The sequence below is a fragment of the Arachis hypogaea genome, chromosome 15 (assembly GCF_003086295.3).
Source record: "Arachis hypogaea cultivar Tifrunner chromosome 15, arahy.Tifrunner.gnm2.J5K5, whole genome shotgun sequence".
Classification (NCBI taxonomy): domain Eukaryota; kingdom Viridiplantae; phylum Streptophyta; class Magnoliopsida; order Fabales; family Fabaceae; genus Arachis; species Arachis hypogaea.
Genome location: NC_092050.1, coordinates 117,509,163 through 117,531,687, shown reverse-complemented (window position 1 = coordinate 117,531,687; position 22,525 = coordinate 117,509,163). Strand labels below are relative to the sequence as shown.

Genomic DNA, 22,525 nt, shown 5'->3' with positions numbered 1-22,525 from the left:
GAGGAGTTTCAGTGATCTTCTTACTCAGCTGGCCCACTTGTGCTTCCAAATTTCTAATGGAAGACCTTGTTTCATTCATGAAACTCACAGTGGCCTTAGATAGATCAGAGACTAAGTTTGCTAAATTAGAAATATTTTGTTCAGAGTTCTCTGTCTGTTGCTGAGTGGATGATGAAAAAGGTATACTATTGTTAAACCTATTTCTTCCACCATTATTAAAGCCTTGTTAAGGCTTTTGATCCTTCCATGAGATATTTGGGTGATTTCTCCATGAGGGATTATAGGTGTTTCCATATGGTTCACCCATGTAATTCACCTCTGCTATTGCAGGGTTTTCAGGATCATAAACTTCTTCTTCAGAAGATGCCTCTTGAGTACTGTTGGATGCAGCTTGCATTCCATTCAGATTCTGAGAAATCATATTGACTTGCTGAGTCAATATTTTATTCTGAGCCAATATGGCATTCAGAGTATCAATTTCAAGAACTCCCTTCTTCTGAGGCATCCCATTACTCACAGGATTCCTCTCAGAAGTGTACATGAACTGGTTATTAGCAACCATGTCGATGAGTTCTTGAGCTTCTGCAGGCATTTTCTTTAGGTGAATGGATCCACCTGCAGAAGTATCCAATGACATTTTAGCTAATTCAGACAGACCATCATAGAATATATCCAAGATGGTCCATTCTGAAAGCATGTCAGAAGGACACTTTTTGGTCAGTTGCTTGTATCTCTCCCAAGCTTCATAGAGGGATTCACCTTCTTTCTGTCTGAAGGTTTGAACATCCACTCTAAGCTTGCTCAGCTTTTGAGGAGAAAAGAACTTGGCTAAGAAAGCCATGACCAGCTTATCCCAAGAGTTCAGGCTATCTTTAGGTTGAGAGTCCAACCACACTCTAGCTCTGTCTCTTACAGCAAAGGGGAAAAGCATGAGCCTGTAGACTTCAGGATCTATTCCATTAGTCTTAACAGTATCACAGATCTGCAAGAATTCAGTTAAGAACTGAAAAGGATCTTCAGATGGAAGTCCATGAAACTTGCAGTTCTGCTGCATCAGAGAAACTAATTGAGGTTTCAGCTCAAAATTGTTTGCTCCAATGGTAGGGATGGAGATGCTTCTTCCATGTAAATTGGAATTAAGTGCAGTAAAGTCACCAAGCATCCTCCTTGCATTATTATTATTTTCGGCTGCCATCTCCTCTTCCTGTTCGAAAATTTCTGAAAGGTGCTTGCTGGATTGTTGTAATTTAGCTTCATTTAGTTTCTTCTTTAGAGTCCTTTTAGGTTCTGGATCTACTTCAACAAGAATGTTCTTGTTCTTGCTCTTGCTCATATGAAAAAGAGGGAACAGAAAAATAATAATAATAGGGATCCTTTTTACCCAGGTATAGAGGTTCCCTTAGGTGAGTGGAAAAAAAGAAGAGTAGAAGAAAAGAAGAAGAGAAAATCTGAACTCAGAGAGAGAGAGGGGATTCGGATTTTTGGTGAGTGAGGAAGAGATGTTAGTAAATAAATAAATAAATAGAAAAGGATGTGAGGGGGAGGTTTTCGAAAATAATTTTTGAAAAAGAGTTAGTGATTTTCGAAAATTAGGAATGAAATCAAATTAAAATTAAAAATTAAACAATTAATTAATTAAAAAGAATTTTTGAAAAAGAGGGTGGTATTTTCGAAAATTAGAGAGGGGTAGTTAGTTAGGTAGTTTTGAAAAAGATAAGAAATAAACAAAAAGTTAGTTAGTTAGTTGAAACAAATTTGAAAATCAATTTTGAAAAGATAAGAAGATAGGAATTTAGAAAAGATATTTTAAAATCAAATTTTTGAAAAAGATAAGAAGATATTTTTGAAAAGATATGATTGAAATTAGTTTTGAAAAAGATTTGATTTTTAAAATCACAATTAATGACTTGATTCACAAGAAATCACAAGATATGATTCTAGAACTTAAAGTTTGAATCTTTCTTAACAAGCAAGTAACAAACTTGAAATTTTTGAATCAAAACATTAATTGTTAAAGATATTTTCGAAAATTTGATGTAAAATTAAGAAAAAGATTTTTTAAAAAATATTTTTAAAATTTTCGAAAATAAAATAAAAAAATGAAAAATATTTGATTTTTGAAAAAGATTTTGAAAAAGATAAGATTTTTAAATTGAAAATTTGATTTGACTCATAAGAAACAACTAAATTTTAAAAAGTTTTGAAATAGTCAACTCAAATTTTCAAAAATTATGAGAGGAAAAGGGGGAGATATTTTTTTTTATTTTTGAATTTTTAATGATGAAAGAGAAAAACATGAAAAATGATGCAATGCATGAAAATTTTGGATCAAAACATGTGATGCATGCAAGAACACTATGAATGTTAGGATGAACACCAAGAACACTATGAATGTCAAGATGAACATCAAGAACTTATTTTTGAAAAATTTTCAAGAAAAGAAAATATGCAAAACACCAAACTTATAAATCTTTCATGTTTAGACACTATGAATGCAAAAATGCATATGAAAAACAAGAAAAGACATAAAACAAGAAAACATCAAGATCAAACAAGAAGACTTACCAAGAACAACTTGAAGATCATGAAGAACACTATGAATGCATGATTTTTTTTTGAAAAATGCAAGATGAATATGCAATTGACACCAAACTTAAAATCTGACTCAAGATTCAATCAATAAACATGAAATATTTTTTATTTTTATGATTTTCTAATTTTTTTTTTCGAAAATTATTTGAAAAAGAAAATAAGGATTTCAAAATTTTTAATATGAATTCCAGGAATCTTGTGCTCTTTAGTCTAAAGCTCCAATCTGAGGGTTAGACATGGCTTAATAGCCAGTCAAGCTTTAGCATGTAAATCAAGTGGATCAGGAACAGCAGCAGGTGGATTAGCAACAATTAGCTTGCTCTTGATAATGTTGGGTTGGAAGCCCCAGTCCAAATAAATTTAGACATGGCTTTACAGCCAGTCAGGCTTCAACATGCTTCATGAAACACTAGAATTCATTCTTAAAAATTATGAAGAAAATATATATATATATATTTTTTGAAAATATTTTTTTTTTGAAATTTTTTTTGAAAACTTTTTGAAAATAAAATAAGAAGAAAATTACCCAATCTGAGCAACAAGATGAACCGTCAGTTGTCCAAACTCGAACAATCCCCGGCAACGGCGCCAAAAACATGGTGCACGAAAATTGTGATCTCAGACAACGGCGTCAAAAACTCTGTACGCACGTCTTAATAAATCGTTTTTCATTCACAACTTCGATACAACTAACCAGCAAGTGCACTGGGTCATCCAAGTAATAAAACCTTACGTGAGTAAGGGTCGATCCCATGGAGATTGTTGGTATGAAGCAAGCTATGGTCATCTTGTAAATCTCAGTCAGGCGGATAATAATTAATTATGGAGTTTTCGAAAAATGAATAATAAATAGACAGAAAATAAAGATAGAAATACTTATGTATATCATTGGTGAGAATTTCAGATAAGTGTATGGAGATGCGTTCATTCCCCTGAACCTCTGCTTTCCTGCTGTCTTCATCCAATCAGTCTTACTCCTTTCCATGGCTGGCTTTGTGTAAGGACATCACCATTGTCAATGGCTACTTTTTATCCTCTCTGTGAAAATGGTCCGATGCGCTGTCACTACATGGCTAATCATCTAGAGGCATCACCGTGGTCAACGGTTGTATCCCATCCTCTTGTGAAAATGGTCCAAATGCTCTGTCACAGCACGGCTAATCATCTGAGGTTCTTGATCATACTAGAATAGGATTCACCCTCCTTTTGCGTCTGTCACTACGCCCAGCACTCGCGAGTTTGAAGTTCGTCACAGTAATTCAATCCTAGAATCCTACTCGGAATACCACAGAAAAGGTTTAGACTTTCCGGATTCTCATGAATGCCGCCATCAATCTATCTTATACCACGAAGATCCTGATTAAGAGATCCAAGAGATACTCATCCAATCTAAGGTGGAACGGAAGTGGTTGTCAGGCACGCGTTCGTGGGGGAATGATGATGATTGTCAAGTTCATCACATTCATATTGAAGTGCGAATGAATATCTTAGAAGCGGAATAAGTTGAATTGAATAGAGAAACAGTAGTACTTTGCATTAATTCATGAGGAACAGCAGAGCTCCACACCTTAATCTATAGAGTGTAGAAACTCTACCGTTAAAAATACATAAGTGAAAGGTCCAGGCATGGCCGAATGGCCAGCCCCCAAACGTGATCAATATGATCCTAAGATGAACTAAAAATCATAAGATGTCTAATACAATAGTAAAAAGTCCTATTTATACTAAACTAGTTACTAGGGTTTACAGAGATAAGTAATTGATGCATAAATCCACTTCCAGGGCCCACTTGGTGTGTGCTTGGGCTGAGCTTGAATGTTACACGTGCAGAGGCTCTTTCTGGAGTTGAACGCCAGGTTGTAACGTGTTTCTGGCGTTCAACTCTGGTTCGTGACGTGTTTCTGGCGTTTAACTCCAGACTGCAGCGTAGAACTGGTGTTCAACGCCCTTTTGCGTCTTCTAAACTCGTCCAAAGTATGAACTATTATATATTGCTGGAAAGCCCTGGATGTCTACTTTCCAACGCAATTGAAAGCGCGCCAGTTTGAGTTTTGTTGCTCCAGAAAATCCACTTTGAGTGCAGGGAGGTCAGAATCCAACAGCATCAGCAGTCCTTCTTCAACCTCTGAATCTAATTTTTGCTCAAGTCCCTCAATTTCAGCCAGAAAATACCTGAAATCATAGAAAAACACACAAACTCATAGTAAAGTCCAGAAATGTGAATTTAACATAAAAACTAATAAAAACATCCCTAAAAGTAACTAGATTCTACTAAAAACATACTAAAAACAATGCCAAAAAGCGTATAAATTATCCGCTCATCACCAACTCTCGGGTTGAAACGCACGAGAGCCATAAAAGCATGTGACGCGTGCGTGTCAGGTACGCGCACGCGTGGGTGGCCATTAAGGGAAAATGATGCGCACGCGTCAGGGATGCGTACGCGTGATAGGTTTTTGCTTCCAGCATAGTTCCAGCCCCACACCAACAAAAATCTCTAGCCAAACACCCATTTACGCCGATTTCCAGGGTCACGCATATGCGTCAGGGACGCATACGCGTGGACTGCTGAAATTGGAAGCGACGTGCATGCGTCAAGGACGCGTACGTGTGGGCTTGTTTGTGCGCAAGGCACGCTTCCAGCGCCACTCCTGCCCAACTTTCAGGTCAATTCTTTAGTCTTGCGAAATCATGCATGACGCGCACGCGTCAGCGATGCTTGCGCGTCGCACACATTTTTTTTATTTTTTATTTTTTTATATATGCAGAATGCAGAATGCAAAATGCAGATGATTTTGCAGAAAATATGAATGAACACTGTGAAAAATAAAAAAAAAATAAAACTAGGATTGAAAAGGGACGATCATACCATGGTGGGTTGTCTCCCTTCTAGCACTTTGCTTTTACGTCCTTAAGTTGGATGGTCTACAAGCTCAATCTTCTTCTATTGGTGGATCCTCCAAGAGGAAGATCTTCAGCTCCTTGTTGTGCTTCATCTGCTCACCATGATACAGCTTCAAGCAATGTCCATTGACCTTGATGAATTTAGAGCTTGAGGGATGACTCAAGCTTGATGTTTAGTAAAATTAGGAGGGAAGGTACGTCTAACTAAATAATTAGCTATAGGTGCATACCAAGGAACTACTTCAGATATTTGCGTGCAAGCTATCAAATGGAAAAGCATCATTGATAGGAGTGGAGTCATTCTTAATGTGCTCTAGGCAACTCAAGTGGTCCGCCACTAAATTCTGGGAACCACTCCTATCTTTGATTTCTAAATCAAATTCTTGCAGCAACAATATCCAATGTATTAGCCTTGGTTTGGACTCTTTTTTCACTAATAAATATTTTAGAGCTGCATGGTCTGAGTATACTACCACCTTAGTACCAAGTAGTAGGCTCGGAATTTATCCAGAGCAAAAACAATAGCCAGAAGCTCTTTTTCAGGGGTAGTATAATTAGACTGAGCAGTGTCTAAGGTCTTAGAAGCATAAGCAATTATAAAAAGGTCCTTACCTTCGTGCTGAGCCAGTGCCGCTCATACTGCATGGTTGGAGAAATCACACATAATCTCAAAAGGCTGGCTCCAGTCTGGTCCTCTCACAATCGGAGATTGAGTCATGGCGATCTTCAGCTTATCAAACGCTTCCATGCAGTCCTTACTCAGCTTGAACTCAATATCCTTCTGCAGTAGTCTGGATAAAGGCAATGCTACCTTACTGAAGTCCTTGATAAATCTCTGGTAGAAACCTGCATGACCAAGGAACGAACGGACTTCCCTCACGGAGTAGGGGTAAGGTAAACTAGAAATGACATCTACCTTTGCTGGATCTACAGAAATACCAGTATTAGAAACAACGTGTCCTAGAACAATACCTTGTTTTACCATAAAATGACATTTTTCAATTTAATACAAGGTTTGAAATAACACACCTGTCTAATACTCTAGCTAAACTATCCAAGCAAAGTTTAAATGAATCACCATACACACTAAAGTCATCCACGAAAACTTCCATACAGCTCTCAATAAGATCGAGAAAATACTCATCATGCTCATTTGGAAAGTAGCCGGTGCATTACATAAGCCAAAAGGCATCCTCTTGTATGCATACATTCCAAAGGGACATGTAAAAGTAGTTTTCTCCTGATCTTCCGGAGCTATATGAATTTGAAAATAGCTAGTGTAACCATCTAGAAAATAGTAGTGTGATTTACCTGATAGGCGATCAAGCATTTGGTCGATGAATGGTAGGGGGTAGTGATCCTTGTGGGTAGCCTGGTTGAGGCGCCTGTAATCAATGCTTCAAATCTTCTCCTTTTGTACCAAACTCTGCCAAATTGCTCCGAATTTCACTTGAAATCATAAAAACACTAAAACAACTCAAAGTAGCATCCAAAAGGATTTTAACACTAAAATATAATAAAACTTGATAAATTCTAACTAAAAACGACTAGAAAATAAGGGGAAAAGGGCAAGATGCTCACGCATCTAGAAGCATGCTCAGCTTGATTGTCAGGATTAGGTGTAGTATTGGTTTCTAGACTGGTGTAAAAAGTGGTTTTGCCCATTTTGCTATCTTTTTCAATTGGGATGGCTTCTATAGAAGGAGAAGAAATAAGGGAGAGGTTGGCATCGATCTATTGAGAAGAAAGTTCTTCTTCCGTGACTTGGACTTTCGGAGGATTTTCTTGATTTGTTTTATTTAGAGAATGTCTCTCTTCGACAGGCTAAACGACTTCTTTGACATGTTTGATGACTTCTTCAGACTGTTTGATTTGTTCAGTTTGTTCATTATGCTATTGGTTTTCTTGATCAGTCTGCAGGTAATGTGATATCACATGGCCATTTAACGAAGAATCCGAAGAATTTCCTCCTTTTTCATCAATAAGAGCTTTTGTTGTCGAAACTAATGGTGGATCTTGACGAAGTGTCTTAATCTGAAATGATTTGGTTTCAAAATTCAATTTCAGTTTTAGCTCACTGGTAAAGTTATTTTAAAAAATAAAATTGATGGCTCACCTCTACTTCTTGAGGTTGAGAGTATGACGATTGAGTAGAGATTTTTGAAGTGCTGCTAGAATCCAAAGTACTGAAGGTGGGAGAAGAGTCACTCAAATGAGTGGGAGTCTTTCTTGGATAAGAATTGGTGGGTTTATCAGATGACCCTTGAGTAGAAGATCCTTCCTACGTCAAAGATTGAAAGTTTTCCAAGAATCTAAGATCAAAAGCTAATGATATTGAAATTCATGTAAGAAGATTAAAATTTGAATAAAGTTACCTTGTTATTTGGAGGAGCTTTTGTTGAGTTGGGTCGAGCTTTCTTTCCTTCTTGAAGTTTTGGTAACTCGAGCTCTCCTTTTGGAAGATTTTAGAATAGGTACGTCGATGGTATTTGGGAAAGTTTTGATAAGTCCTTTCAAAATGTCATCAAGAGATCGATCATAGCGAGAATAGTAGTGGTCCCACCATTCGACAAAGATTTGGTAACATAAGAGCTTCGAACATAGTTAAGAGAGAAGTAGTGGCTTCGAGTTTCCTCATTGCGCTCAAGACATTTGTCAATTTCTTTCTGTTTTTAGAAATTTATTTGGCAAAGAGGAGGAGACGTGCTTGGAAATAGTGTTGAAATAGCTTGAGAAAAACCCATTTGTCTTGCAACATAGTGAGGAATATAAAGCTTAACATGAAATTGTTCTTTCTTATATCGAGGTATTCCTATTGGAATCACTTGAATGGGAAGAAAATTGGACCATGTGTCATTGTTTATACGATCTCTATCACCATCTCTTGAAACTATATGGCGTCGAAACCATGTCGATCCACATTTTCGATCAACAAAAGGGGCAAGTTTTAAATCTTCATTTTGGAAATTTTTGCATGAGTAGAATTTCGAGAATTCCTCCCGAAAGAGTTCCCTAGTTGAGTGTGAATTAGAGAAATTTAGTTGTAAGGTAATTAATCGAAGTCCTTTGGTGCTTTGTCTTTCAACAATGTAAAAAACATTGAAGTAAATGAAATCAAAGAACGTGAATTAAGAGAATGAGAGGGAAATCATTGGGGGTTAGAGATATTGAATTCTCTAGATCAAAATGGGTTTTATCTCATCTTCAATCATTCAATTATTGATCTCTTGGCAAATCATAAGTGATTAAATCCCAATTTCTTAGATATTTAATCTCTTTTAACTTGATCAATTGTCAATTCTTTGATCTAATTGTTCATGAGAAGAGATGAAGATTAGTCTCTGATTTAGAGCCACACAATTTCATGAATCAAGTTTTGGGATAATTATATGTCATGAATCAATCCCAAACCCAATTTCATAACCACTGTGAGAAAGAACTTCAAGCATAATTCTATAATTCCTTTTCCAAGCCTCACATAGAACTCAAATAGATTCAATTCCTCTTCCGATAGAATTTGAATCATTGCAATGAAGAACAAAGATTCTTTCTAAAGAAGCAATAAAAGAAGAATGAAGATGAAAATTAAATCACTATTGATCCATCAAAATACATTAGAGCTCTTTACCCCAATGAATGGGGATTAGCCACTCATGACTTATAGAGAAGAATAAAAAAAATGAAAGTACAAAAGAAAAAGTGCAAATAGAAGTAAAAAGTTCCTGGCCCCTCTCTCTCTGAAGTGTTCACTTGGGGTTATATAGTGCTCTCAACTCCCAAAGTTTCACTCCAGTTTCAACTAAAATTATTACAATTACAATTCTATCCAACTCATGGCCCTCTTGCTTGTAGTTGAATTTTCTTTTCTTCAAAGATTGTGAGCCCAAGATGGTAAATTGTCTTAAGGTTGAGTGGTGTTGCTTAGCATGCCATGTAAGCGCCACTTTGGTGGCACACCCAATGGAGTTAAGAAGGATTGCCCAACGTGCCACGCCCTTGGGACGCCCAAGATGGTGAATTGTCTTGAGGTTGAGTGGTGTTGCTTGGCGCGCCATGTAAGTGCCACTTTAATGGCATACCCAATGGAGTTAAGAAGGATTGCCCAATGTGCCACGCCCTTGGCACGCCCAAGATGGTGCTTCTGGATCAACGGCCCAACATGCCACACCGAGTGCACGACCAATGCACGCCAGGTTTGAGACTTTTGGAAGGATTCGAAGGCGTGTGGCTTTTGGCACGCCACTGCCATGCCATAGTGCACACCAAATTGGAGAAGTTTTGCTCTCTGGGAAGTTGGCCCAACGTGCCACTTCCTAGGCACGCCAACTCCCACGTCCTTTTAGAGAAGAATGAAGCTTCGCGGGTGTGCCTCTATTCCCACACCAGAGACCCACCAAAGACACGCCAGTTAGAGAAGCTGGGGACATTCTCTAGAAAGTTGGCCCAATGTGCCACTCCCCAGGCACACCCATGATACGCCAAAATTAAAGCTTTTGGGCGTGTGGTTTTAGCACGCCAATGAAGAGCTAATGACACGCCCTTGTATGCTTCATCTCCAACATCATCTATTGTGGCATGGGCTTCCACTTTTTCATTGTTGCCTTTGAAGGGTGCTTCCTTGAATGGATGTTACCAATGCCTAATGCCCCCACCCTTGTATGCTTCATCTCCAGCACTATCTATTGTGGCATGGGCTTCCACTTCTTCAATATTTCCTTTGAAGGGCGCTTCCTTGAGTGGGCATTACCAATGCCCAATGCCTCACCCTTATATGCTTCATCTCCAGCACTATCTATTGTGGCATGGGCTTCCACTTCATGAATGGCCACAGTTTCAAAAGCATGGCCTAAGGTTCCAGAGCCTGTCCTTAACTTCCTCCTTTGTTGTTTTGATTCGTGTTTCATTTCCTACACTTATCAATGCACAAAAAAACTCCAAAAAGCATTAATCAAAGCAAAAAATCTCAATTAAAGAAAAGGAAAATCTTTATCTTGAACATAATGAAAGAAATACTAAAAACATATATTAAAAGCATGAAATTCTTAATAAAATTATTAAATCAATACCACTATTTAAAGAAAAAATAACTAAAAGCTACCAAAGATGCACATGCATCAGGTTGCTCAAGAATAATTTGGCTAGACTAAACTTGTGTTTTCCATCGAGTAGGGCAGCTAATGGAATAAACCATTTTTGTATCAAAATATTTCTCGAGCAGAAAACAATGGCATTGAGCAAGTAATATAAGAAGGCAACACATGCATCCTCTGTAACTGAACTACCTTCATCTCCCATGTTGTGTTTAATAATTTCTCCATAAGAACCTTTTTCAGTGATGTTGTATTTTCATTTGGGCTTCATATCAAAGGTAGTCATAGGTCCACTTACAAAATGCCCTGTGATAGTCGCAAGATCAAAGAGTGTAGGTCCAACCATACCACAAGGGAGATAAAAATTATTTGTGGTCTTGTTCCAAAAACATAGTGCAATCCTGATCCTCCAATGATGTGTTATTGGTGGAAAATGTGAAAGTCTAAGGAGGTCCTGGATTCCTCGTAGTTTACATTCTTCTCATTTCTAAGGCTCGAGTCTTTTGTGCCAAACAAGGAAATTCAAATTTTTGAAGGAAATTTTGGGGTTATTATGAAAAGGTCGTTTGCTGTCAATGAAGGAGGCTACAAACAAGTCTTGTTTGATAAGCAAATCTTATCCATCGACTCTTAGGAAGTAGTGAAGAACTTTTTAAGCATGCTCAAGAGAATTCAAAAGGCTTACGAAGCAATGGAAGTCACTTTCAACAAAGAAGGGAAAGAGAATTTTCCTGTCATTTGCAGTATCCACTAGGTCTTTGATAACAGTATCCGCATCAAAGGAAAGGATTTTCAAGCTTGAATGTTTGAAGGGTTTTGTAGTTTCCGTTTCATCTTTACGTTTCTCAATCTATTTGCCCTTGGTTTTTGTTGGGGATGAAATCGCTGAAGGAATAGCATCCATTTTTGCATAAGTCTGAAAAAAAGAAGATTCAATGTTCAACTTAATAGAAAGTGGAAGAAAAAATCGTGCGTTTGTGTAAAAATCCCAACGATTAAGAAATGTTGTTATTTTATTTCTGAGGATTAAAAATTGAATTAGATATAGATTATTGTAATGAGAATGAGAAAAGAATAAGAACATACCAGTAAACGAAAAAGAGACATGAAGATAGAAGTTTGAAATCCTTGGTTACAGTAAAATAGAGTTAAAAGGTGAGAAAGGAGAGGTTTTGAAGATAAATGGACTCAGAGGAAATTTTGAATTTTTGGAAGAGAAAGTGCTTTTTATTAAATTTATAGTCCTAGAGAATTGAAATATAATCAATTAATGGCATGCATAATGCTCGCAATTAATGAGATCGTGTTCATTAAGGAAGTTGTTGAGCATATGAACAAATTTTCTTTTAGGATTAATTATTTTCATTTTCGTGAAAATTTTGATGAAATAATAATCCTAGGGGGAAATTTGTTGGTCGAATGTTTTGACCGATTAGATTGATAAAGAGGTCGAGTCGAGAAGAAAGAAATCGACACCTAGGGTGTCAATTCATTCGAAATTGTTGAAGGATGAAGTCAACAGATCGACATATCGAGATCAAACATAAGCTGTGTGAAGGTGGCAGTTCCTTGGGTTTGCATTTGGTGGGAACAGTTACTTTGCGATTGTTTAGAGATGACATTTGGCAGTACAACATTTGTCAAACTCACCTATAAATAGGCAAGGTTTGGAAGGAGCAAGGGTTATAATTCATCTTCAGAAAACACTCTCGCACACTCATATCCCCTGCAACTTTTTGAGTCTGCCAAGAGCTTTCTTTTCTCTAGGATTCCTTCCATGTTTCAACTTTTCATTTAGAATTCCTTGTAATTTCTTTTTTTTTTTTGTAGATTCACTTTTCCTTTGCAAAGTCTTTTCTTTTCGTCTTTTAAATTTCGGCATTGTCTTTTGAATTCAAGTCCTTCGACTGTGTTGGAGGCATTTTATTGATTTCTTTTAAATTTAAAGTCATTTACTTCGCTTTCTATATTTTTAATTCCAAGAAATTTAATCTTATTTTACATTCCAAATGTTTTCCTTCTTTATTCGTCCAAAAATGGGAACTTTGATGTACATTTGAAAACTGGTACTTATTCAAAAGAATAGTAGGTTTATGAAAGAAGCAAAAACCGTCGGCTTAGAATTTCTTCTCGGTTAGAGGAAAATAACTTCGTTGCAAGTATAGTTCCAAACCGACAAGTAATGCTCAATCAAAGTTTAATTTTTGGTTGTCACAAGTCCATCCCAATAAAAATAACCGAGAGTATTAGTCCCGGGTCGTTCTCCCTAAGAATTGCAATCGAGTACCTAATTATTGGTTATGAAGTTCAAAGGGGTTGGGTTGATAAAACGGCAAGAAAATAAATGACAACAAAAGTAAACGCAAGTAACTAAAGAAAGTAAGTAATAAAGAGAGACATTCATGGCAAGGATTGAGAATATAGGCTTTCTATCATAGTCATTAACTATCATACAATGATTAACAAGAGCTAATCCTATTTAGTCATCTCCAACATTAGAAGAAGGTATAATGTTATCTTCACATGAGAGAAAGTCAAATAAGACTAGTTAATCTCAACCCATAAGTCCTAATCAACTCGCTAATTAAATTAGCAAGAGATTAGAGTCAACGGAAATAATATCAACTAACAACTCTAGATCACCAATCTAAATTCGATATTAATGACTCAAGATCACCTAATTTCTCTTTCCAAGCCAAGAATGCTCAAAAAGCTACTCTAACATCCAACAAAGCATTTTGTCAAACACTTGAAAGGCATAAAAGGAAAGTATGGTAAAATAACAAGAAACATAAATTCTATAACTACCCAATGCAAGAAATTAACAATAACAACTCAATTAAGCAAGAAAAGAACATAAAACATAAAATTGCATTAAAAAAAGTAGAATTGACAAGAGTGCTCATAAACATAAAAGAGGCTCAAAGGAGAAATTAACAAGAAAACTTAAGAGAATGAAGATGTAGGAACAAGAAATTTAAAGAAAACAAGATGAAAACAAGAAATTAAAACCTAAATCTAATATAAAAATAAACTAAGAACCCTAATTTCTAGAGAGAAGAGGGAGCTTTTCTCTCTAGAACTAACCTAAGGTAAGCTTCCTACACTAACTAATTGCTTCCCCCTTGACCCATCTTGAATTCTGCATTAAATAGCCCTAGAAATGAGTTGGATTTGGGCCTGGAAAGCTCAGAAATCATCCCCAGTGAATTCACTTTAATGAGGTCACGTGATCAGCTTCACGCGTGACAAAGTCACGTGATGGACGCATAAGAAAATGTTGGGGGCAATTTCTGTGCTCCTTTTGGCCCAGTTTTCAGCCAGAAAACACATATTAGAGGCTGCAGAGTGGGGGAATCACATTCATTCATTCACACAACACTTCATACACATAATTTTAGGTTGTAGATGTAGTTTTCTAGAGAGAGAGAGGCTCTCTCCTCTCTCTAGGTTTTAGTATTCTTAGGTTTAGCTATGTTCAATTTTAGATTTCTACCTTACTTTGATATTAGTTTTCTTCTACTTTTATTAGCTCTAGCACTTTAGTTTATCTATTTCGCTTGTTGGTTTATTCATTTTCCAATTTAGTTTATGAATTCTCATGTTAGATTTGATTTTCTATTTAATGCAATTTGAGGTATTTCATATTTATTACTTCTTCTATTATTTTTGAGTCATTGATGTTTGAAATTGGTTGTTTGGATTTAATATTCATTGCTAGTTTTCTATGATTTTATGGTGTGCCTTCCAAGTGTTTGATAAAATGCTTGGGAGGGTTTTAAGTTAGATTTTTATATTCTTGGCTTTGGTTGAGTAATTGGAGACTCTTGAGTTATCAAACTCCTTTATTGGTTGATAATTAGAAGTTGCTAGTTGATTTGGATCCCTCTAAAGCTAGTCTTTCCTTAGAAGTTGACTAGGACTTGAGGAATCAAATTGATTTATCCACTTGACTTTCCTTCATAGTTAGAGGTTATCCAACCATCCCCTAGCCACGGGCTTGAGGTCATGCCTTCTTAGTTGAACCGGCTTCCCTCTTGAATCTCTCTTCCATTGAGCGACCTCTTCACATATGTCTATGAGGACTTGGTCCAACCTTTGATTAAAGTTGACCCTTCTAGTGTAGGGGTGTGCATCTCCTTGCATCATAGGCAAGTTGAATGCCAACCTTACATTTTCCGGACTAAAATCTAAGTAATTCCCCCGAACCATTGTAAGCCAATTCTTGGGGTCCGGGTTCACACTTTGATCATGGTTCTTGGTGATCCATGCATTGGCATAGAACTCTTGAACCATTAAGATTTCGACTTGTTGAATGGGGTTGATGAGAACTTCCCAACCTCTTCTTTGGATCTCATGTCGGATCTCCGGATACTCATTCTTTTTGAGTTTGAAAGGGACCTCGGGGATCACTTTCTTCTTGGACATAACTTCATAGAAGTGGTCTTGATGCACCCTTGAGAGAAATCTCTCCATCTTCCATGACTCAGAGGTGGAAGCTTTTGCTTCCCTTTCCTCTTTCTAGAGGTTTCTCTGGCCTTTGGTGCCATAAATGGTTATGGAAAAATAAAAAGTTTTAGCTTTTACCACACCAAACTTAGAAGGTTGCTCTTCCTCGAGCAAAAGAAGAAAGAGTAGAAAAAGAAGAAGAAATAGAGCAGATGGAGTGGGCTTTGTGATTTGGCCAAGGGGGAGAAGTGGTGTTTAGGTTGTGTGAAAATGAAGAAGTGATAATGGGTTTATATAGGGGTGAAAGGGTTATGTATGGTTCGGCCATTATGGGTGGGTTTGGGAGGCAAAGTGGTTTGAATTTGGATGGTGAGGTAGGTGGGGTTTTATGAAAGATGGATGTGAGTGGTGAAGAGAATGGTGGGATTTGATAGGTGAAGGGTTTTTGAGGAAGAGGTATTGAGGTGATTAGTGAATGGGTGAAGAAGAGAAAGAGTGGTGGGGTAGGTGGGGATCCTGTGGGGTCCACAGATCCTGAGGTGTCAAGGATTTCTCATCCCTACACCATGTGGCGTGCAAAACGCCCCTTTCTGCCAATCCTGGCGTTCAACGCCAGGCTGCTGCCCATTTTTGGCGTTTAACGCCAGCTTCTTGCCCATTCCTGGCGTTAAACGCCAGTCTGGTGCCTATTTCTGGCGTTAAACGCCCAGAATGGTGCCAAACTGGGTGTTTAACGCCCATTTTGCTACCCTTACTGGCGTTTAAACGCCAGTAAGTTTCTCCTCCAGGGTGTTCTATTTTTCATTCTATTTTTCCTTCTGTTTTTGCTTTTTCAATTGTTTTTGTGACTTCTCATGATCATCAACCTACAGAAAATATAAAATAACAAAAGAAAATAGAAATTTAACATAGATAAGTAAAGATTGGGTTGCCTCCCAACAAGCGCTTCTTTAATGTCAATAGCTTGACAGTGGCTCTTATGGAGCCTCACAGATGTTCAGAGCATTGTTGGAACCTCCCAACACCAAACTTAGAGTTTGAATGTGGGGGTTCAACACCAAACTTAGAGTTTGACTGTGGGGGCTCTGTTTGACTCTGTATTGAGAGAAGCTCTTCATGCTTCCTCTCCATGGTTACAGAGGGATATCCTTGAGCTTTAAACACAAGGGAGTCTCCATTCACTTGAATGATCAATTCTCCTCTGTCAACATCAATCACAGCTTTTGCTATGGCTAGGAAGGGTCTGCCAAGGATGATGGATTCATCCATACACTTCCCAGTTTCTAAGATTATAAAATCAGCAGGGATGTAATGGTCTTCAACCTTTACCAAGACATCCTCTACAAGTCTATAAGCCTGTTTCTTTGAATTGTCTGCCATCTCTAATGAGATTCTTGCAGCTTGTACCTCAATGATCCCTAGCTTCTCCATTACAGAGAGAGACATAAGGTTTATGCTTGACCCTAGGTCACACAGAGCCTTCTCAAAGGTCATGGTGCCTATGGTACAAGGGATTGAGAACTTTCCAGGGTCCTGTCTCTTTTGAGGTAATCTCTGCCTAGTCAAGTCATCCAGTTCTTTGATGAGCAATGGAGGTTCATTCTCCCAAGTCTCATTACCAAATAACTTGTCATTTAGCTTCATGATTGCTCCAAGGTACTTAGCAACTTGCTCTTCAGTGACATCTTCATCCTCTTCAGAGGAAGAATACTCATCAGAGCTCATGAATGGCAAAAGTAAATTTAATGGAATCTCTATGGTCTCAGAATGAGCCTCAGATTCCCATGGTTCCTTATTAGGGAACTCCATGGAGGTCAGTGGGTGTCCATTGAGGTCTTCCTCAGTGGGAATCACTGCCTCTTCCTCCTCTCCATGTTCGGCCATGTGAGATGTGGTTATGGCCTTGCACTCTCTTTTTGGATTCTCTTCTGTATTGCTTGGGAGAGTGCTAGGAGGGAGTTCAGTAATTTTCTTACTCAGCTGACCCAATTGTGCCTCCAAATTTCTAATGGAGGACCTTGTTTCAGTCATGAAACTTTGTGTGGTTTTGATTAGATCAGAGACAATGGTTGTTAAGTCAGAGGGATTTTGCTTAGAATTCTCTGTCTGTTGCTGAGAAGATGATGGAAAAGGCTTGCTATTGCTAAACCTGTTTCTTCCACCATTATTGTTGTTGAAACCTTGTTGAGGTCTCTGTTGATCCTTCCATGAGAGATTTGGATGATTTCTCCATGAAGCATTATAGGTGTTTCCATAGGATTCTCACATGTAATTCACCTCTTCCATTGCTAGGTTCTCAGGATCATAAGCTTCTTCTTCAGAGGAAGCTTCCTTAGTACTGCTTGTTGCAGCTTGCATTCCAGAGAGACTCTGAGAAATCATATTGACTTGTTGGGTCAATATTTTATTCTGAGCTAATATGGCATTCAGAGTATCAATCTCAAGAACTCCTTTCTTCTGAGCTATCCCATTATTCACGGGATTCCTTTCAGAAGTGTACATGAATTGGTTATTTGCAACCATTTCAATGAGTTCTTGAGCTTCTGCAGGCATCTTCTTCAGATGAAGAGATCCTCCAGCGGAGCTATCCAATGACATCTTGGATAGTTCAGACAGACCATCATAGAAGATTCCTATGATGCTCCATTCTGAAAGCATGTTAGAAGGGCACCTTCTGATCAATTGCTTGTATCTCTCCCAAGCCTCATAGAGGGACTCACCATCCTTCTGTCTGAAGGTTTGGACTTCCACTCTAAGCTTGCTCAATTTTTGAGGTGGAAAGAGCTTTGCCAAGAAGGCATTGGCTAGTTTTTTCCAAGAGTTCAGGCTTTCCTTAGGTTGTGAATCCAACCATGTTCTAGCTCTGTCTCTTACAGCAAAAGGAAAGAGCATAAGTCTGTAGACTTCAGGGTCAACCCCATTAGTCTTGACAGTGTCACAGATTTGCAAGAACTCAGCTAAGAACTGATGAGGATCTTCCAATGGAAGTCCATGAAACTTGCAATTCTATTGTATTAGAGAAACTAATTGAGGTTTAAGCTCAAAGTTATTTACTCCAATGGCAGGGATTGAGATGCTTCTCCCATAGAAATCAGGAGTAGGTGCAGTAAAGTCACCAAGCACATTCCTTGTATTGTTGGCATTGTTGTTGTTTTCGGCTGCCATGGTTTCTTCTTCCTTGAAGAGTTCTGTTTGGCCCTCTAAAGAGAATTGTTCTTTAGCTTCTCTTAGCTTTCTCTTCAAGGTCCTTTCAGGTTCAGGATCAGCTTGAACAAGTATGCCTTTATCTTTGTTCCTGCTCATATGAAAGAGAAGAGAACAAGAAAGTAGGGAATCCTCTATGTCAAAGTATAGAGATTCCTTGAGGTGTCAGAGAAAAGAAGAATAGAAGGAGGAGGTAGATGGAGGAGAATTCGAACATATAAAGAAGGAGGGAGTTCGAATTGTACCTTGAGGAGGAGTCTTAGTCCCTTAAATAGAAGGATGTGAGAAGAGGGGAAGAATTTTCGAAAATTAATTAAAAGATTTTAAAAAGAAATTTGAAAATTTGATTGAGATTTTCGAAAATTAAGATTGGGAAAGAAATAAAGTGATTTTTGAAAAAATTTTGAAATTAGAAATTAAAAAGATATGATTAAAAATTAATTTTGAAAAAGATGTGATTGAAAAGATATGACTGAGAAGATATGATTGAAAATCAAATTAAAAAGAGAAAGTTTTAAAATTAAAGTTGATTACTTGACTAACAAGAAAGTAAAAGATATGATTCTTAAAATTTAAAATTTGATCCTTTCTTAATAGGCAAGTAACAACTTGAAAATTTTGAAGTAAATCATTAATTTTAGCAAGGATTTTCGAAAATAGTAATAAATAAAAAAATGGAAAGAAATTGATTTTGAAGAGATATGATTGAAAATATATGATTTGAAAAAGATTTGATTTTGAAAAAATATGAAAACTTGAAAAAAATGTGAATTAAAAACAAAATCTTCCCTCTAGTGTCATCCTAGCGTTAAACGCCCAGAATGGTGCCCATTCTGGCGTTTAACGCCCAAATCTCTACCTTTTTGGGCGTTAAACGCCCAGCCAGGTACCCTGGCTGGCGTTTAAACGCCAGTTTTCCTTTTTCACTGGGCGTTTTGAACGCCCAGCTTTCTCTGTTTGATTCCTCTGTTGAATGTTCTGAATCTTCAATTCTCTGTATTATTGACTTGAAAAGACATAGTTTTAAAAAATATTTTTGAATTTTTGATGATGGAAATCAATAAAAATGCAACTAAGATCAAATAAACAATGCATATAAGACACCAAACTTAAAAGTTTGTATACTAAGGACTATAACAATGTAAAAATGCATGTAAGAAACAACAAAACATACAAAACAAGAGAATTTGAAGATCAGAGCAATGAAATCATCAAGAACAACTTGAAGATCAATGAAGAACAATATGTATAAATTTTTGAAAATTAGAAGGATAAAGACATGCAATTGACACCAAACTTAAAAATTGACACTAGACTCAAACAACAAACATAAAATATTTTTGATTTTTATGGTTTTAAAAATTTTTTTTGTGATTTTTGAAACTTATATGGAAAAGAAAATAAAGAGAATCAAAACTTTTAATAAGAATTCCAGGAATCCTTGCAATGCTAGTCTAAGACTCCGGCCCAGGAATTAGACATGGCTTACTAGCCAGCCAAGCTTTCAATGAAAGCTCCGGTCCAAAACACTAGACATGGCCAATGGCCAGCCAAGCTTTAGCAAATCATTGCTCTCAACAGCAAAATTGATAGAAATCAACAAGCTCTTGTGATAATAAGTTGAAACCTCGGTCCAAAAGATTAGACATGGCTTCTCAGCCAGCCAGACTTCAACAAATCATCATGAAACTCTAGAATTCATTCTTAAAAACTCTGAAGAATAAAATATAAAATCTTTTTGTATTTTTGAAAAAATTTTTCGAAAAATAAAAAGGAAAAGTACCTAATCTAAGCAACAAGATGAACCGTCAGTTGTCCAAACTCGAACAATCCCCGGCAACGGCGCCAAAAACTTGGTGCACGAAATTGTGATCATCAATGAAGCCAACAACTTGGTGTGGTACACTCGTAATCTCAACTCTTTATCACAACTCCGCACAACTAACCAGCAAGTGCACTGGGTCGTCCAAGTAATACCTTACGTGAGTAAGGGTCGATCCCACGGAGATTGTCGGCTTGAAGCAAGCTATGGTCATCTTGTAAATCTCAGTCAGGCGGATTCAAATGGTTATGGAGTTTAAGGTGATGAAAATAAACATAAAATAAAGATAGAGATACTTATGTAATTCATTGGTGGATTTCAGATAAGCGTATGAAGATGCTTTGTTCCCCTTGAACCTCTACTTTCCTATTGCCTTCTTCCAATCATTCATACTCCTTTCCATGGCAAGCTTTATGTTGGGCATCACCATTGTCAATGGCTACATCCCGTCCTCTCAGTGAAAATGGTCCTGATGCTCTGTCACAACATCGGCTAATCAGCTGCCGGTTCTCGATCATGTCGGAATAGGATCCATTGATCCTTTTGCGTCTGTCACACGCCCCACAATCGTGAGTTTGAAGCTCGTCACAGTCACTCCTTTCCAGATCCTACTCGAAATACCACAGACAAGGTTTAGACTTTCCGGATCTCAGGAATGGCCGCCAATAATTCTAGCCTATACCACGAAGGTTCCAATCTTATATTAGAAACCCAAGAGATACGCATTCACGCCATTGCTAGTAGAACAGAGGTGGCTGTCAGGCACATGTTCATAGGTGAGAATGATGATGAGTGTCACGGATCATCACATTCATCAAGTTGAAGAACGAATGAATATATTGGAGAAGAAATAGACTTGAGTTGAATAGAAAAACAATAGTACTTGTATTAATTCATGAAGAACAGCAGAGCTCCACACCTTAATCTATGGTGTGTAGAAACTCCACCGTTGAGAATACATAAGAACAAGGTCCAGGCATGGCCGTGAGGCTAGCCCCAAACGTGAAAATCAGACTAATCAAGGATAGATGGTATATCAAGTGTCTCAAATACAATAGCAAAAGGTCCTATTTATAGAGAACTAGTAGCCTAGAGTTACAGAAATAGGTAATTAATGCAGAAATCTTCTTCCGGGCCCACTTGGTGTGTGCTTGGGCTGAGCATTGAAGCTTTCATGTGTAGAGACTTTTCTTGGAGTTAAACGCCAGAATTCTTGAGCTGACTTGGAACGCCTGTTTGGGCTATCAAATCTCGGGTAAAGTATGAACTATTATATATTGCTGGAAAGCCCAGGATGTCTACTTTCCAACGCAATTGAGAGCACGCCAATTGGGCGTCTGTAGCTCAAGAAAATCCACTTCGAGTGCAGGGAGGTCAGAATCCAACAGCATCTGCAGTTCTTTTTCAGCCTCTGAATAAGATTTTTGCTCAGGTCCCTCAATTTCAGCCAGAAAATACCTGAAATCACAGAAAAATACACAAACTCATAGTAAAGTCCAGAAGAGTGATTTTTAAATAAAAACTAATAAAAATATAATAAAAACTAATTATAATATACTGAAAATATACTAAAAACAATGCCAAAGAGCGTATAAATTATCCGCTCATCAAGAGCATTCCTTTTGACGAAGGAAGGTTCAAGACTGCTTTCCATGAGCTTCAATTCGAACGTATCAAGCACAAGAAGGTATTGCCAGAGTTGACGTTCCAATTCAACTATGATGAGTTCCCGCAGATTGGGGAAAAGATTGAACAGAGGGGTTGGTAAGAGCTCACAAACCCAGAAACAAGAATAAATGCAAATCTCATTAAGGAGTTCTATGCCAATGTACCCAGGGAAGACAATACCAAGGCTCCGACCTTCAAAAGTTACGTGAGAGGAACAGAGGTGGACTTCAGCCCTAATGCTATCATGAGGACTCTTCATCTGAAATCACAACCCTCTGATAAGCCAAGCTATCAAGCAAGAATAAGTAATGGGCCAGACAATGATGAGCTTGAAGAAATTGTGAATGACGTGTGTCATAGGATCAAATTGGGAGAGGTATGCAGATGAGAGGCCACGGTTCATCACAAGAGGAGACCTCATCCCGGAAGCCAAGGGATGGTTTGAGCTCGTGAGAAGATCTATCCTCCCAGCCTCAAACAATTATGAAGTCAACATTGCTCGAGATACCATGCTACATTGCATTATGAGCGGTGGGGACATCAATGTACATGAAATCATAGCTGAGGGAATCCAAGAAGCAGCCGAAAAGAGCGATCCGAGCGCTCGGCTTTTGTATCCCAGCACCATCACGAGACTATGTAAAAAAGCCAAGGTGATCTTCGAAGACAGCAATCCAAATTGGGTAAACCCTGGGAGGTTAGTTACGCTCCAACGTATAACTTATGTGGCACCCGCCCAACAACAAAGAAGGCCTCAAATAGGGAAAAGAACATCACAAGAAGGACCTCACCGAGA

The 22,525-nt window shown here is 37.8% G+C and overlaps 2 non-coding genes across 2 annotated transcripts; both read left to right on the top strand.

The window, feature by feature from the left end:
• Window positions 1-691: 691 nt before the first annotated feature.
• LOC112752412 (small nucleolar RNA R71) lies at window positions 692-799 on the top strand. The gene has a single exon (XR_003176851.1). It is a non-coding gene; the product is annotated as a small nucleolar RNA R71 (small nucleolar RNA).
• A 16,888-nt stretch (window positions 800-17,687) lies between these two features.
• On the top strand, window positions 17,688-17,795 carry LOC112752207 (small nucleolar RNA R71). Its single transcript, XR_003176652.1, has one exon. It is a non-coding gene; the product is annotated as a small nucleolar RNA R71 (small nucleolar RNA).
• Window positions 17,796-22,525: the final 4,730 nt, after the last annotated feature.